Source organism: Dipodomys spectabilis, unplaced genomic scaffold (genome assembly GCF_019054845.1).
Source record: "Dipodomys spectabilis isolate Male_0828 unplaced genomic scaffold, ASM1905484v1 ptg000639l, whole genome shotgun sequence".
Lineage (NCBI taxonomy): Eukaryota > Metazoa > Chordata > Mammalia > Rodentia > Heteromyidae > Dipodomys > Dipodomys spectabilis.
Genome location: NW_024871316.1, coordinates 196395 through 214856, shown reverse-complemented (window position 1 = coordinate 214856; position 18462 = coordinate 196395). Strand labels below are relative to the sequence as shown.

The 18462-nt window shown below is 61.4% G+C and overlaps 1 protein-coding gene across 5 annotated transcripts in view; it reads right to left on the bottom strand.

Annotated features, from left to right (window-relative positions):
- The window catches only part of Brsk2 (BR serine/threonine kinase 2), a 64707-nt gene that overhangs the window by 32902 nt on the left and 13343 nt on the right, over nucleotides 1-18462 (bottom strand). The window lies entirely within an intron of this gene.

Genomic DNA, 18462 nt, shown 5'->3' with positions numbered 1-18462 from the left:
AGGTTCCATGGCAGGGCTGCCCGGAAGCCCCGCAGCCGCCCACCAGAACGACTTCCCGGAAGGCAGCCTTGATCTCTGCAGTCCCCATCCCAGGACAGTGAGGCGGGCTCCCCAACAGTGGCCCACGGTGCACGGCCCCCTACAAGGCACACACACCCGGCTCACACACCCACCCGTGCAGTCACGGCCACAGTGGCCACTGCTCCTGTCTGCTCGCACTGTGCTGACTGGGTGCTGAAGCCCAGGGGTTCAGCAGAGGGCTCTGTCCCCAGGCTGAACGGACCAGGCGTTCAGCAGAGGGCTCTGTCTCCAGGCTGAACGGACCAGGCGTTCAGCAGAGGGCTCTGTCTCCAGGCTGAACGGACCAGGTGTTCAGCAGAGGGCTCTGTCTCCAGGCTGAACGGAGCGCTGCCCCCAGGGGGTGGACTCCCCCCTGGCCAGCACTCACTGCTGAGCCAGGGCGTGTAGGAGCTGGGCTTCCCCGGGGCTATGGCTGGACTGGCTTGTATGGGAGCCCCGGCTAGGTGGTGGCCTCGTGGGGCACGCTGGCTGCGGAAGGCCACCTCTGAGGCCTGGCACAGGCTCCGGGGGCCTCTTGCTGGCCGTCTTTGCTCTGGCGTGAGAGCCTGTGATTCTCACTCAGACAGGGGAGAGCCAGGAGCGCTGGAAGGGGAGGGAGGCGGGTGCCAACAGCCTCTGCCATTCATACAGAGCTCACCATCTCGGAGTTGCGGCAGAACCCAACTCCTCACACCCAGGCCCCAGGACACCCACAAAGGATGGGTGAGCCCCCGACAGAAGGCCTGCACCAGGCCAGGCCCCTTTTGCAGGACCTCGCAAGTGGAAGCCCCCACCGCCTGCCCCCAAGCTGAAGGCTCTAATGGGAAACAGGAACCAGGGTAACAAGTAGCTAGAGGTATCCACCCAGTGGCAAGGGCTCTTCCATCACCTGCTGCTTCATCACCACTGCGCCATCACCCGCTGCTCCTCCATCACCCACTTCTCCATCACCCGCTGCTCCGTCACCCGCTGCTCCGTCACCCGCTGCTCCGTCACCCGCTGCTCCGTCACCCGCTGCACCGTCACCCGCTGCTCCGTCACCCGCTGCTCCGTCACCCGCTGCTCCGTCACCCGCTGCTCCGTCACCCGCTCCTCCATCACCCGCTGCTCCATCACCCGCTGCTCCATCACCTGCTGCTCCATCACCCGCTTCTCCATCACCCGCTGCTCCATTACCTGCTGCTCCATCATCACCCGCTTCTCCATCACCCGCTGCTCCATCACCTGCTGCTCCTCCATTACCCGCTGCTCCATCATCCGCTGCTCCATCACCCACTGCTCCATTACCCACTGTTCCATCACCTGCTCCTTCATCACTTGCTCCTCCATCACCCACTACTCCATCACCCGCTGCTCCATCACCCACTGCTCCATCACCCGCTGCTCCATCACCCACTGCTCCATCACCTGCTCCTCCATCACCCGATGCTCCATCATCTGCTGCTCCTCCATCACCTGCTCCATCACCCACTGCTCCATCACCCACTGCTCCATCACCTGTTGCTCCATCACTCACTGCTCCATCACCTGCTCCTTCATCACCTGCTCCTCTACCACCTGCTCCTCCACCACCCACTGCTCCTCCATCACCCACTGCTCCTTCATCACCTGCTCCTTCATCACCTGCTCCCATCACCCGCTGCTCTATCACCTGCTGCTCCTCTATTACCCACTGTTCCATCACCTGCTCCTCTATCGCCCGCTGCTCCTCCATCACCCACTGCTCCAACACCACTGCTCCATCACCTGCTGCTCCTCCATCACCCACTGCTCCATCACCTGCTCCTCTAGCACCTGCTGCTCTGTACCCTGCCATTCCACCACCCACTCCCTGGAGGACACAGCCAGAGACTCCTTCAGCACCAGTTACCAGGAAGACACAGCCAGAGATGAGGACACAAGGGTGGTAGAGGAGAGAGGAGATGCAAGAATGGCCCAGAAACACTGAGAACAATGATTCCCTCAGGAGATCCAGAGGGCAAAGCTGGCCTATGACCCAGGATGCCATCAGGACCAGGCCAGCCAGTGGGAGGGGGCATGGCAGGCAAAATCCCCAGAGGACTGCATCCCAGGTCAGGTGGGCCAGGCCTCGGTTCAGCTCTGCAAGGATCAGAGTGAGGAACACCACAGCACAGGCCCTTCCCTGTTACACTGTCCTTCCACTGCGGCAGCGCAGGCCCTGTGCAGCCATGAAAAGCAACAGCACAGCCAAGCGTACACGGAGCCAACACAGGTCAGCTGATCTTGGGAAGAAGCAGCCTAAGGGCTGCAGCCCCTGACACACACATGCGCACGCACGCACACACACACACACACACACACACCGCTGTGCATGTATGCTGACTACATGTGTGCTCACACCCCACGTGTGCATGCAGGCACATTCCACATGCATGTGTGCGATCCACACTTACCCCATAAGCACCCTGCACATACTGTGCACATTCCACAAAGTATGTGCACCCACAGGTGCACCCCCATGTGCATGTGCACACACCCATGTGAGCAGTTCCACATGCAACTGTGCAACCTATGTACAGACTCACCTGCATGCACGCACTCGCCTCTACGTGCAAGTCTGCTCACCCACACACATGGAAATACATCTCCACATAGTGCACACCCCCACTCACCTCCACATGCATGTGTGCACTCATGTACTCACCCATCTGCATGCATATGCACACCCGTATAGACTCAACCCACACATGTACACACATCTCCACACAGTGCAGACCTGTGCACATGTAGGCTCATCCCATACGTATGCACGCAGTTCCACACGCCTATGCATCCACAAGCAACTGCCACCAATCACAGACACTCCTCTAGACATCTGTGCCTACCCCACTTCTAGTCTGTGGATCTTATGCACACCTCTCACAACCCACACTCACCTCCAGGTGCATGTGTGCACACCCACTCATCTCCACATGCTCGCTACACTGCCATATGCTTACCACCAGCATGTGTGCATTCACCCTGTGTGTGTACAAACGCTCACAGGCATATGCACACACTAACCATCACATGCATGGTGCACCTCCCCGCTCTGGCCTCAGATGAGCTGAGGGTCGGAAAATGTGGTGCCACCTCAGCAGCCAGAGGAACTGGGTGCTAACCTGAGCAAGACCACAGCAACACTGGGCCAACTCCCCAGAGGTCAAAGATTAAGAGGCTGCAGCAGGTGACACAGCCCAAAGAGAAGTGTACCCATTGCATCACTGAAGTAACTGCAACACTCTGCACACCTTCATAACAACAATTTAAAGGAAGTAAAGCCACGCGGCTCACACCTGTCATCCTGGCCACTCAGGAGGCTGAGATCTGTGGATCACAGTTCAAAGCCAGCCTGGGCAGGAAAGTCTGTGAGACTCTTATCTCCAATTAACCACCAGAAAACCAGAGGTGGAGCTGTAGCTCTTAAGTGGGAGAGCGCTAGCCTTGAGCAAAAGAGCTCAGGGACAGTGCCAGGCCCCGAGTTCAAGCCCCAGGACCAACAAGAAAAAAATGTTTCTAAAAGAGGCTGATGCAACCACCACCGGCTGCAGCCAAGGCCTGCCAAGCATAGGCTCAGCACCAGGCACTGTCTTCCTTTACCCCAACAGAGGAGACACCTGGAGGCATGGCACCACAACTCCTAGACATCAGTGTGCAACAGAGGCCATGTGCCCGCGGGGCTCCAGGACAGCAGTGTGCAACAGAGGCCATGTGCACGCGGGGCTTCCAGACAGCAGTGTGCAACAGAGGCCATGTGCCCGCAGAGCTCCCAGACAGCAGTGTGCAACAGAGGCCGTGTGCACGCGGGGCTTCCAGACAGCAGTGTGCAACAGAGGCCGTGTGCCCGCAGAGCTCCCAGACAGCAGTGTGCAACAGAGGCCGTGTGCACATGGGGCTCCCAGACAGCAGTGTGCAACAGAGGCCGTGTGCACGTGGGGCTCCCAGACAACAGTGTGCAACAGAGGCCGTGTGCACGTGGGGCTTCCAGACAGCAGTGTGCAACAGAGGCCGTGTGCACACGGGGCTCTCAGATAGCAGTGTGCAACAGAGGCCATGTGCACGTGGGGCTCCCAGACAGCAGTGTGCAACAGAGGCCGTGTGCACGTGGGGCTCCCAGACAGCAGTGTGCAGCAGAGGCTGTGTGCACACGGGGCTCCCAGACAGCAGTGTGCAACAGAGGCCGTGTGCACGTGGGGCTCCCAGACAGCAGTGTGCAACAGAGGCCGTGTGCACGTGGGGCTCCCAGACAGCAGTGTGCAGCAGAGGCTGTGTGCACACGGGGCTCCCAGACAGCAGTGTGCAACAGAGGCCGTGTGCACGTGGGGCTCCCAGAGAGCAGTGTGCAACAGAGGCCGTGTGCACACGGGGCTCCCAGACAGCAGTGTGCAACAGAGGCCGTGTGCACATGGGGCTTCCAGACAGCAGTGTGCAACAGAGGCCGTGTGCACGCGGGGCTCCCAGACAGCAGTGTGCAACAGAGGCCGTGTGCACTTGGGGCTCCCAGACAGCAGTGTGCAACAGAGGCCGTGTGCCCGCGGGGCTCCCAGACAGCAGTGTGCAACAGAGGCCGTGTGCCCGCGGAGCTCCCAGACAGCAGTGTGCAACAGAGGCCGTGTGCACGTGGAGCTCCCAGACAGCAGTGTGCAACAGAGGCTGTGTGCACGTGGGGCTTCCAGACAGCAGTGTGCAACAGAGGCCGTGTGCCCGCGGAGCTCCCAGACAGCAGTGTGCAACAGAGGCTGTGTGCACGTGGGGCTTCCAGACAGCAGTGTGCAACAGAGGCCGTGTGCCCGCGGAGCTCCCAGACAGCAGTGTGCAACAGAGGCCGTGTGCACGTGGGGCTCCCAGACAGCAGTGTGCAACAGCGGTGTGTGAACACAGGGCTTCCAGACAGCAGTGTGCAACAGCGGTGTGTGAACACAGGGCTTCCAGACAGCAGTGTGCAACAGAGGCCGTGTGCCCGCGGAGCTCCCAGACAGCAGTGTGCAACAGAGGCCGTGTGCCCGCGGAGCTCCCAGACAGCAGTGTGCAACAGAGGCCGTGTGCCCGCGGAGCTCCCAGACAGCAGTGTGCAACAGAGGCTGTGTGCACGTGGGGCTCCCAGACAGCAGTGTGCAACAGAGGCTGTGTGCCCGCAGAGCTCCCAGACAGCAGTGTGCAACAGAGGCCGTGTGCACATGGGGCTCCCAGACAGCAGTGTGCAACAGAGGCCGTGTGCACGTGGGGCTCCCAGACAGCAGTGTGCAACAGAGGCCGTGTGCACGTGGGGCTCCCAGACAGCAGTGTGCAACAGAGGCCGTGTGCACGTGGGGCTCCCAGACAACAGTGTGCAACAGAGGCCGTGTGCCCGCGGAGCTCCCAGACAGCAGTGTGCAACAGAGGCTGTGTGCACACGGGGCTCCCAGACAGCAGTGTGCAACAGCGGTGTGTGAACACAGGGCTTCCAGACAGCAGTGTGCAGCAGAGGCCGTGTGCACACGGGGCTCCCAGACAGCAGTGTGCAACAGCGGTGTGTGAACACAGGGCTTCCAGACAGCAGTGTGCAACAGAGGCTGTGTGCACACGGGGCTCCCAGACAGCAGTGTGCAACAGAGGCCGTGTGCCCGCGGGGCTCCCAGACAGCAGTGTGCAACAGAGGCTGTGTGCACGTGGGGCTCCCAGACAGCAGTGTGCAACAGCGGTGTGTGCACGTGGGGCTTCCAGACAGCAGTGTGCAACAGCGGTGTGTGAACACAGGCTCCCAACAAGCTCGAGGTGTGTCGGGAGGCGAGGGGGCGGTGGGCCTCCCTGGTGGCAACACGCCCCGCCCACCGGTGAGCAAGTGTCACATGCAGGGAAGACGCGGCAGGGCGCAGGGAGCTGCCCAGCATGCGTTCACCGCTTTCCCTCTGCACACTCCCCCCAGCCTTGCTCGCCCGCACAGCTTTCCTGATACCCGAGGCCTTTCCCGTCTCCACAGGAAAGTGTGGCCCTGCCCCGGGAACAGAGGAGGAGGCAGAGGTGGGAGTGTGCCCCAGATGTGGGGTGGGGGTGTCCTCAGAAGCTAGAGTGGGGTGTGCAGCCCTGGAAGCCCTCCGGGCCTGCAGCTGGGAACGGCGTGATGGCTGCTTCTGGTGCAGAGCCCACGATCCCCCTTAATTACCCAGCCCTCCAACTCACGGCGGCTTATTTTCCAATTGTGACTTTATCGCTAATTATTGTCTTCATACAAACATGGGCTCGCATCCAGAGGAAAAATACACCGTGTCACAGATAATGGCACGGTGGCCTGCCGGGGGGGGGGGGGGGGCGGCCAGGCCAAGGAGCCAGCAGCTCTCTCTGTGCACAGCTCTGGAGGCACCGGCGCCTGCGGGGCTAGGCCACGTACGCCGGGGAGGAAGGAGCCTGTGCTCCCAAACCTGGCCAGGGCTGAGGGGCAAGGGGGTCTGCACCTGCACCGCCCTACCCCTGAGACAGGCGCTGCACACTGTCTTCTCCCAACAGCCACCTGCCCCCCCACCTGCGGGGCCATCAGTCATCTGCCTGGAAGCCACAGGGGACTCTCAGCTTCCCCCATTCCAGCTGGGGGGGGGCGCTCAGGGGCTGGGAGTGCAGGCGGGGTTGCCCTCTTCCCCCCCCCCCCCGTGGGCCTGGCAAGCCGTGAAGGAGGCGTGGCCTAGGGACGAGGCCCCCTCCTCAGGTACCAGAGCAGCACCACAAGGGGAGGAGGCAGGCCTCCGCGCGCAGGGATGCTGTCCGCGGTGCTGAACGCGGCCCACAGCGGGCTGCAGGCCTGACCCTGCAGGCGGCCTTGGGGGACAGGCACCGTCCTAGCTGCCTCAGCAGCAGCTGCAGGCCCGGGAGGAGGCAGAGGCAGGGCGGGGGGGGGGGGGGGGAGGCTCATCATGGGATGGGATGCACAGAGTGCCAGCCCTGAGTCAGCTGATGAGCAGCACCTCCCCCCCCCCCCCGCCTTGCACCAGCCGCATTTTGGGGCTCAGGAGACAAGTGCCCCTAGAGCGCTCTGAGAACCCTTGGTGCCGCCCCCACTCCCACCAGCTGCCCCAGGGACCAAGGACACCAGCCTGAGCTGGTTTCCCCACAGCTCGGCTCCCAGAGCAACCGCCACAGCCCACAGTGACCCATTTTCCCATAGTCTGTGGGGGTGGCCTGGCGGCGGAGGCGGCCTCTGGCACCTCTGGGCGGGGAGGGTCTGTCCTGGTGGGTGGGGCAGCACCACGCTGGCTCTTGGAGGAATGGATCTACAGCACTGAGCCTGCCCTGCACCATCCAAGCGGTCCACAGTGGCAGGGGCGGCCCTGGAGGAAGGTCCGCAAGAAGCCACGAGGAGGAGTCCTTGTGTGGGCAGGGTCAGGTGCTCTGCACCCTGCAGGCATCGGCTGAGAACAGGCACGGCGGGGCGGCCGGGGCCCACACGTGGCCACCTTGGAACGTCCTAGGGCCAGCTCTGGGCAGCAGCAGAGGGGTCTCTGACACACACACCCACGTGCAGCCCCACACCAGGCCAGGAGATCAGAGGGGCTCGTAAACAGGAGCATCCGGGAAGAGAACCCCTCACATGCAAGGTAACCCTAGGAACTGCAGCAGTGCCTTGGCCAGGCTCCGGTCCAGGCTCCGACAAGGCCTGCCTCCCCGACCTGGGCTGCCTCGCTGTGCACAGGAGCACAAGGTCCCGTATGTCTGTCAGTCAGGAACACAAGGTCCCATATGTCCGTCAGTCAGGAGCACAAGGTCCCGTATGTCCGTCAGGAGCACAAAGCTCCCAGCCATCCCTGGGCACAGCCAAGTTTCACAGAGCTTTGAGCTGTGGCCAGCCCATCCCAGAAAGCCCCTGGGGTAAGTCCTAGGGCCAGAACCACCCCACTGACACCTCCGCCCGCCCCAATGGGAGGGACACGCACAGACGTAATGGATGCTGGAGGAAGGACAGCTGTTCCCTGGCCAGCTGGACACAGAGGAGCCTGAGTTTTGTCCGTGGAAATCCTGTATCCCTCTCCCCTCTTAAGGGCTGGGAAAGTTCCTGCTGCTGGCTCTCCATCCCAGTGATGGGATTGGCACCCATGTCAGCCCTATATCCCACCCCAGTAAAGCCCACACTGGTGTATCCCACACCAGTATATCCCAAGCCAGTAAACCCCACACTGGTATACCCCATGCCAGTATATCTTATGCCAGTAAACCCCACACTGGTAGATCCCACATCAGAATATCCCATGCCAGTATATCTCATGCTAGTAAATCCGACCGTGGTATACCCCACGCTGGTATATCCCATGCCAGTAAACCCCACACTGGTATATCCCACAACAGTATATCTTACACCAATAAACCCTACAATGGTATATCCTACATCAGAATATCCCACACCAGTAAACTCCACAGTGGTATACCCCATGCCAGTATATCTTATGCCAGTAAACCCTGCACTGGTAGATCTCTCATCAGAGTATCCCATGACAATATATCTCATGCTAGTAAATGCCACAGTGGTATATCCCATGGTGGTATACCCCATGGTGGTATACCCCATGCTGGTATACCCCATGGTGGTATATCCCATGGTGGTATACCCCATGGTGGTATACCCCATGCTGGTATACCCCATGCTGGTATACCCCATGCTGGCATATCCCATGCTGGTATATCCCATGGTGGTATACCCCATGCTGGTATACCCCATGCTGGCATATCCCATGCTGGTATATCCCATGGTGGTATACCCCATGCTGGTATACCCCATGCTGGTATACCCCATGCTGGCATATCCCATGCTGGTATATCCCATGGTGGTATACCCCATGCTGGTATACCCCATGCTGGTATACCCCATGCTGGCATATCCCATGCTGGTATATCCCATGCTGGTATACCCTATGCTGGTATACCCCATGCTGGCATATCCCATGGTGGTATATCCCATGCTGGTATACCCTATGCTGGTATACCCCATGCTGGTATACCCCATGCCAGTAAACCTCATGTTGGTAAATTCCACATCAGTATATCTCATGCCAGTAAACCCATCCCAGGTTGGTATATCTCACACCAGTAAACCCCATGCTGGTATACCCCACATCAGTATATCTCACACTGGTAAATCCCACACCAGTAAACCCCATGCTGGTATACCCCATGCCGCTATACCCCATACTGCGACCACACACGAGTGAGCTCCACACTGGTTTCACAGGTCTCTGCTGTCTGTCTGTCTGGAGGAGGAGGGGCACCCACAGGACAGGCTGGAGGCCACCCAGGAGCAGCCTGTCTTCACCTGGCCCTCTACTCACCCTGAGTCCCTTTTCTCTGCTGCAGGCTGCCCTGGCTCCAGGGAGCCTCTGTGCTGCCCAGGCAACAGGCCGAGCAGCTCCCGAGCCCGTGGGCAGGAGGTGCCAAGTAGAGCTGCAGATCCCTGGGGGCTGTATTGAGGCCCAAGCCATACACAGAGGCAGGATGGGCAGAACGGTGACCCCAAGGGTGTTCTCACCCCAATGCCCAGGGCCCAGAGGTGGAGCCTGCCTTGGAAAGGACCTTTGCCCAGGGCATTAGGTTACGGATGCCACTGTGAAATCAATGGATTTAGGGCTGATGAAACCACCCGGGTCCCAAATCTGGAGAGACACTTGCGACAGACCCCACCCCAGCCTCGGGAAGACCAGCTGTGCCTCCTGGGGGAGCAGCACAGAAGACTCACCTCCTAAAACACGTCTGTCTTCTCCCTTTAATTACAAGCCTCTTCTATCTCTGAGGGTTTCTGGTTTGCCCCATGATGACATCATTGCTCAATGCAATGTGCCACCAGCACAAATATACCTGTGCTTTCCAGAGGCCCCACATAGCTCCACAAGCACCTGTGTGCTGGCCAGAGGCCCCCGGTGACCCGCAAGTGCCCCTGTGCTGGCCAGAGGCCCCCGGTGACCCGCAAGCACCCGCGTGCTGGCCAGAGGCCCCCGGTGACCCGCAAGCGCCCGCGTGCTGGCCAGAGGCCCCCTGTGACCCACAAGTGCCCCTGTGCTGGCCAGAGGCCCCCGGTGACCCGCAAGTGGCCCTGTGCTGGCCAGAGGCCCCTGGTGACCCGCAAGTGGCCCTGTGCCGGGCAGGGGTACTGGGACCTCTCATGTCTCCTCAAGCTCAGGCCTGGGCATACACATGGGCCAGCTGACTCTCCGTTCTGGCAGCAGCACCGTGTGACCACAGCAAGGCTCCCAAGTATCCTCTCTCGCGCCCCCAATCCTCACTAAACTTTGCTCTCTCCCTCAGAAGTGGCCATCAAGGCTCATAGCTTTAAGTCACTCGCTCGGGAGTCGAGATCTGCAGGACTCAAGGCCACACTCTTGGGCCACTGCACCACCAGCCGGGCTTCCAGAGGCATGGGCCCCTCCAGCAGTACTGGCACAAGTGTGGCCACCCTGACCCTCTTGGTCGAGGTCCGGAGCCACCATCAGGCACCAGGCAGAGGTGGTCCAGCAGAGAGAAATCAGAGATTAGGTCACTTTTCCATGGGCACGTGGGCTGGGGAGCTGGAGTTAACCACTGGGCAGGTGGGGAGGGTCCCGGGTCACCTGGACAGGCACCTGCAGCTGCGACATGGACACTGCCGAGCAGCATGACACCAAGTGGCAGGGCCCAGAAGCGCCCTGGAGGCTGGTGCCAGAGCCCCCAAGCACTCCAGCTCTTATCCGCCACGACTGTGTTGTGCCTGCAGGCAGCCCAGGGAGAGGCTGCCCCTCCCTCCACCTGACGGGGCCTGGATGCCCTGCTCCCAGGAAAGCCGTGGCTAGCTGGGGTTCCAGAAGGGTCCAGAGCAGCAGGGGTGCAGCTCCCCTCCGACCCTGACGGTGGAGATCACATGAGCCCCCAGGTCTCTGACAGCAGGCTGTGGGCCTGGATACCTGTGGGTTCAGCTCCTGGCCTGGAGCCACCCAGTGGGCTCACTTCAAACACATCCCGGCTCAGAGCAGTGCCCCGTTCCTGCTCTGTGGCCATTGACAGGGCCTTTGAAGTTGCAGATATCCAAGCACTGATTCCTCAGCAGCCACTCAGCTCTGTGCAGACGCAGACAAGCCCCAGGTCCACTCCCCGCCTCCAGCCTCTGAGGCCCAGGGGTCCCGCCTCTCACCCTTGCTTCTGCCTGGACTCTCAAGTCCCTGAGCCAGGGCTACAGCATACAGGGTGCTCTACGGACCCACATAGCTGGGGATAGCAACTGCATGCAAGAGGGAGGAGGAGGGAAAAGAGGAGAGGGATGAGCAGGAGACAGAGGGAGATGATAGTGGAAAGGGAGCAGGAGGAGATGGGGATGAGGAAGGAGGAGAAAGAGGAAGGGGAGGAGGGAGAGAGGAGGAGGAGGAGAAGGTAGCACTGCACAGATCACGTGGCTGCCCACCAGCGTCAGGGTGATCATCTCTGGGGAGACAATTCACACTCTAAAAAGGAACTTTCAATCCAGTCAATTAGGCCCGGAAATATTACGCATACCTGCAGCCCGGGGCCCCATTCTGCCACACCCCTGGTGTTCCCTGCACCCCCAGGACAGAGCCAGCCAAGGGTGGGTGAGGAGGGGAGGGAGGCGCCCACAGATGGGTCTGCGCGTCGGGAAGCTGAATCCCTTCCCAGCAGAGCAGAGCAGAGCTGAGCCGAGGCTGCAGCCAGCAGCGGCTTGCAGCAGCAAGGGGACGGGGAGGGTCTCCTTCGCTGCCCGGTCCACCTCAGGCTCCGCCAGCCTCACTCTCCTTGGGGCAGACATTCAATGAGAAGCCTCTCTCCATCCAAGGACCCAGCCACCCCACGTTGCTCCCTCCTCTGCTGAAAGGCAGCAGGGGTCTCACCCAGTATCAGACCCCAGTCTGGGGTCCTGGGCCAGTCAGGCCCTGAGCTCTTCCCCCAAGAACATTCAAAGCTCACCTCTCACCCCCTAACTCCTCTGTTCTGTTCTGTGTCCACTGAGGAGCCCACGCTGAGAAGGGGCATCGAGGATGCACTCCCTCCCCCCGACACGCGGGCTACGCTCCTGCGTCAAGGCGGAGCTAGGGCCCACCCAGGGACCCAGGGGCCCAGGCAGCACCAGCTCCACCTCAGGCCCACGGTCAGGGATGGGAACCCGGATGGACAACACCCCTGCCCAGGAGCAGCCCCAAGGCGTTTATCAAGCCGGTCACAACACAGGAGGGGTGAAGAGTCAGTCAGGGAGGCCCCAAGAGGCCTCACAGACACAGGCGATAGGGGACAGAGTGGGGAGTTTTAGGGGCAGGAGGAGGAGGTCCAGGCTGGGCAGTGTGGAGTGGCTGCCAGGGTCTGCTCACAGGCAGGCAGGCAGATTCTTCCGAGGGACCCCCCTCCTCCAAACAGAACACAAGGGAGCCAGTGGCCAAGCATGGAAACGGGGATCTGGGGCAGGGCTGGGGCTACAGGCAGCCTGTCACCCAAGGGGAACAGGGCGGGCCAGCTAGAGAGGTGCGAGAGGGAATGGCCGGGACAGGGAATGGCTGATGGCCCCTCCCTCGGGCCACGGAAGACAGCCAGAGACAAAATCGAGCCAACAGGGACCAGGGGCTTCCCTGGAACACATCTGCCTTGTTCCACACCCTGCCCATTGGTACATGTGCGCGTGCGCGTGCGCACACACACACACACACACATACACACATTTAGTGTACACAAACACGTGAGCACATGTGCACATACAACCTGAGATCCATGTAGAGGTCCTATTCCTCTAAGACCCAGGCAAAAGCTCATCCCTGCTTATCTTCCTGAGACCACAGCTCCCATCCCAGCCTCCTTCTGAGTGAGGCCCATCTGGGAGGAGCCCCCAGTTTGGAAGGCAGAGACTGGCCCTCAGGAAACACCACGAAAGCTGGAAGGACCGCATGGTAGAAAGCCTGTCTTACATGTACAAGACCTGGGTTTCATGCCTAAATCTGGGGGGGGAGGGGAATGAAAAACAAGAAAACAATCTAAGTGTCTACCATTGAAGTAAGGACTTCAAACTATGAAAAAGTAACGAATGAGGCAAGGCAAAAGAGAGAAAGGAAAACAAACCAGCCAAGACCAAAGGGAGGGTCCAATATTTGACTAATAGGAGAGGCTAGAGCTACAGAAGACAGAAGACATTGCTCAAGAAACAATGGCCCGGGTTGGGTGGATACATGGAGGCCAAGGCTCAAGGCCAGAGTCAGGTGGACACATGGAGGCCAAGGCTCAAGGCCAGAGTCAGGTGGACACATGGAGGCCAAGGCTCAAGGCCAGGGTCAGGTGGACACAGCAGAGGCCAAGGCTCAAGGCCAGGGTCAGGTGGACACATGGAGGCCAAGGCTCAAGGCCAGGGTCAGGTGGACACGTGGAGGCCAAGGCTCAAGAACACAAGAACTCCTAAACCTGGGAATGAAAGGGCCTGAGAAGGCATTCCGGGAAGCCCCATTCACTCGTTCAACAATCAGTTCGGGGCATTCAAAACATGACAGGAAAGGGACAGAAAAGAGACATGTCCACACCTGGGCTCCATCATCTAGATAAGTGATCCAAGTGAAGAAAAGCCCTCCGAAGGGGTCTCCCAGCCTAGGCCCAGCTGAAGTCCTTCCTGTGCCTAGTGGGGCACGGCCTTACCCAGGTCAGGTCCACCCGTCCTGAAGGCTGGTTTTCAATAGTGCCCCAGTTAACGACAGTGTGTAGTACTGGTCAGAAGAAAGAAAGGCAAGGTGGAACTCCAGGAAACTCAAAGGACTCCAGAACCTCATGGGACGCAAAGGGACACCATGGATGTCAGAACAGAGAAGCTTTTCAATAGACTTCGAACCCTGACCCTGCCCTCCTAGCTCCATGACAACCACAGCAGCCCACCAACACACACAGCTTCCTTCCTCCAGGCCACTGGCCCCGCCCAGTGCCCACTGCTGGTCACTCGAGACCCCACCCAAGCCTGTCCTCCCTACATCAGCTCCTCCCCCCCTGCCTTCTGGGAAGTAGAAAGCGTGGGAAGTGGCAGCATCTTAGCAAGCCAGCCATGGCTTCTCCGAGCCCGCCCTCCTGCCTTCAAAGCCTCCGGGGGGCCCTGACACTGACTTTCCAAAGGGGAAGTCCCTCCTGTGCCAGCACCTGTCTGTACCTCCCCACCTGTCCTGTAGGATGGGGGCGCTGTTTAAGATGAACCATGAGACCCGGGGGGCTCACTCACCCTGGTCCACTGGTCAACCTATCCCAGGCCCACTATGACTCCCACAGGGGGTCCCTGAGATGGAGAGCCACCCGCCCTGCCCCCCTCCGTCCTTCCCGGAGGCCCACTGGTCCCCAAGCCCGCAGGCTGCCAAGGAGAGGTGCAGGGCAGGTACAGAGGGGTGGCTTTGCCCTCTTCCTAGCCGGAGGCTGGTGGCCTGAAGCGGCATCATCTCTGTCCCCACCTCTGGGGACAAGGACCTACCCTGTGCCCTGGTTGCAGACCTGGCTGGCGGGACACAGCACTTCTGGGTGGTCTGAGCACTGAGGTCCACACGGGGCAGGTAGGCTAGGGGCTCCACACACAGTCTCCACCAGGGAAGGCTCTCCCACAGTCCCAAGCCCTCTCCTGCCAGACCCCTGCTAACGCAGCCTCTTCTGCCACGGCTGCTGTGCCCCGCTCACTGCCCACCAGGAAAGCGGCAGCACGCATTGCCCCTGGAGCGCCGGGCTCCTGTGGAGTCCTGAATGCCAGGCCGGGCTGTGAATTGCCCCTGGGCTCTAGGGCTAGGCTGGGAGCTGGCAGCCGCCTCCCACGGGGGGCAGTGCCAGGTCCAAGGCCTGCTCTCAAGTGTTGGGCTCCCAGTGGTGAAAGCCCGCCCCGGGCTCCCCGCACTGCCCCCCCGCATCCTCACCAGGTGGGTGAATTTCCCACTACCCCTGCGGCCGGGCGCCTGGGCCTGGGTCAGACCCCTGCCCACGGGCCCAGCCCCCTCTCCCTCACACACAGGGCCGCCTGGGCCTGGGTCAGCCCTCACACAGGGACAGGGCCCATACGTTTGTGCACTAGCACAGATGCACAGGGCAGCACCAGCCATGGGTGTCCTGCGCGTGGCCCTGAGGAGGTCTGTGCAGCGAGCAGGGGCTGGGCTGGGAGAGCGGCCAGGTGGGCGCCTACGGCGGAGGTCAGGAGCTGTCCCAGGAGCGGGGCTGCCGGGGACCTGGTCACCCATGGAAACGGCCCTCTACCCCCGGGACAGGGCCCCTGTGATCAGAGATCCCACAGAGGTAAGGGTGGGAATGGGTGAGGTGCCCCGGACCACGTGCCCACCAGCCAGGCCTAAGCACTGCAGAGTGGCAGTGCCCGCCACCCAGCCCCTCACCGGGCTGCTGCCCCCAGCCCACGGGCTGTCCAGCCAGGGACACAGGCCTCTTTCCAACCTATAGCTTGGGCTCAGGATGCAGGCTAGGAGGCCCCAGAGGGAAGGCCCTCCCTCTAGTCCTGGAGGAGACATTCACTGCCTGAGAGTATAGCCCGGCAGGCCTGCACTCCAGAAGGATCCTCCGTGTCTCCAAATCTCAGCCCCGGCACACAAAGCCCTCTCCCTCCCTTTCCTCACACCGCCATCTGTTGCCATAGCGACAAGAGCAGACCGGGCAGGAGCATCCAGCTCCCTGCACCCACCCTTCTCTTCCCACCCCCTCCCAGGGGCCCTAGCTGTGGCCCCAACATGGCCTCTGAGATGGGGGACGCCAAGCTTCTGCTCCCCACTGGCCCGGCTCTCTGCTGTACCTTGCTGACAGGCCTTAGCACAAAGGTGCACCCCACCCCCCAAGAGCAGGCGGGTGGAGAATGGGCCGGGGTCCATGGGTGAAGGTGTGAGCGGCTCCTGAGGCACAGCACACCACTCCTCCCAAACTGCCCCAAGGCCTAGGGGAGGAGACGGGGCTCAGCCTGCGCTCTGCCCAGGAGCTTGCTCAGGATATCCCAGCTTCACCAGCTGAGCCCGGGGAAGAGGCTCGGGCACCCCGACATGCCGTGCCTGCGCCCCAGGGCTGCAGGTGCGCCTGCCAAGCCCACCCTGCCCACACAGCCTTCATTTCCTCCGTGCCACTGCCTCCCTCCACCTCCGTCCTCCATCCTGTGGGGCGCAGCGGACCTGCAACAGCTGCACAACTTCCAAAAGTTCCTTCAGACCTCCAGTCAGAACTTACCCACGCGCGTGAAGCCACCTTCCAGTCAGAATTCACACACGCACACACACACACCACCTTCCAGTCAGAACTTACACACTTGTCACCCACAGAAGCATCTTTGTGTCCCTCACAATTGGGGGTCCATTTTTCTTTGCTGTCTCACGGATGGAATCACACGGTACACACGCCAACAGGCAAGTCTCCAAAGATGTGTCCACTGACTGGGCATGACGCAACAGTCACACTCAAAGGCCACACCTGCCAAGAGGTGCTGAGGAGCCAAGCCCGGCGTTTCCCCAGGCCGGGAGGCCCACAGAGCCGGGCACCGAGAGCCCCACAGGGCCACGCCTCCAGCAGGCTCGGGGAACAGGCGGGGCTTCCCACCCCTACTGGACAAGGCTGCCTAGTGGACGTCCAGTTGCCCGTGTGCCCTGGCGGCTCCACCAGGCACTTTACTCCCTGACGGAGCCTGGTGAGTAGAGGCCAGGTGGAAGGGCCACAGACAGATGCCCGGGTGAGCACTGGATTATGGCTGTGAGCGCCCCCCAGGAGACCCATCCCCATGCCTGCCGAGAAGGGCCGTGGCACTCAGGGCTCCCAGGGAAGGAAGGACCTGGGTGCTCGCCAGTCTCATGGCCGTGTGAAGACCTGCTTGGTACAAAGTCACCTCCACCCTTCGAGCGCACCTGCTCCAGCCTGACACAGGCTGCTGGGGTGCGACCTGGGCACAGCGGGGCTCGGGATGGGTGGGCGCAACTCCTCAGGGTGTGGCGTGGGGCCACATCCTCCATGGGGGAAGGAGGTGGGGGCTTGCAAGAGCGTGTCCCCACAGTGGCCAGTGGGCCCTTCGTGGAGCACCCCCTCCCGCCCAGGCCGTGGCCTGGTGGTGCCCAGGCTCCCAGGTAGGAGGTAGCAGTTAGGTAGGGTTAGGTAGCAGTGTGAGGAAACAGTGTGTCCACAGGGTGGCCCGTGAGACTCAGATGGGTCCCTGGAGCTGGGTTTGCAGCCAAAGGGCTGCCCTGGACCCCTGGCCTCCCTCAAGCCCTGCGATCAGCACACATGGCTGGGGGGCGGGTGGGGGACAGGGGAGGCTCCACGCTTGCAGTTCAGGCAGGTGGAGCGATGAGGACCTGCAAGGTCCCATCCACCGTGGCTATCACTCAACCTAGCGGCCACTACCCCAGGCCCAGCCCCAACTGGCACCAGGTTGCCCTGAACAACCAGAAACTGCCAGAAACAACCTTGGCGTGATCCAAGAGAAGCCCCCTCCCAGTCAGAGTCCCAAAGGGAGTCACCTTGTCACCATGAGCTCGGAGGCCCGTGATGGGGGTAAGGCTGCCCGGGGGACCTCAAGAGTCACAGGCACTCCCTGGGGGAGCCACCTCTTCAACCACCAGGAGCCGTGCACACTCCCCACGTGGCTGACCTGGCCACTGCCCGGCTCACGTGTGTCCGGAAGTGCTGTGAAACCATCCACTGGCGGGCACGGAGTAAACCAGGCAGCACACTGCCCTACACTCACTCCCCGCGGCAGCCCCAGCTGGGGGGGGGGGGCAGAAGGGGGACCAGCTTCCTGGAGAGGCACACCCTCCCCAAAGTGGGTGGGACCCTGGCTCCAGGGCCAGGTGGCCTCCTGAGACTTTCACTCACTGCTTTCTGCAGCACATGCTGTAAAATTAGCCTGGCAGAGGATTCGGACGCATCCCCTAGCTGTTCAGTCGGCCAGCTCACTGATCAAGAAGCCAGCTCTCCCGCAGCCTGGGCTGGGGCCAGTGACAGGGCCGCTGGCTGAGCCACCAGCGGGTGACCAGCCTGGAGCCAGCGGGAGGACAGGGGTTCCGGGTGGGGGTGGGGGGCCGGAGGTCAGGGTGGGCCAGGCAGACACAAAGAGCACGGAGGGAAACGGGGTCAGCCATGAGAAGCCCCACCGGCTTCTCTGGGGAGCAGGCTCCCACCTTCTACACGATGCAAGGGGACCAGAAGACCCACAGCTGGAAGCTGTCCAACCCCTAGCTGTGTGGGACCTGATGGGACGGCCGAGGGCTCTGCTGTGGCTGCTCTGAGGCCAGGGCCGAGAGGAGCTGCTGCAAACAAGACCAGCCCATAAGACTCAGCCTCCACTGCTCCCTCAGGCTACAGATCCCAGGCCCTGCCCCGCCCAGACCTGCAGCTGCACATCTGCCAGCCCTGCCCCTGCACACCTGCCAGCCTTGCCCCTCCCAGACCTGCAGCTGCACACCTGCCAGCCCTGCCCCTGCACACCTGCCAGCCTTGCCC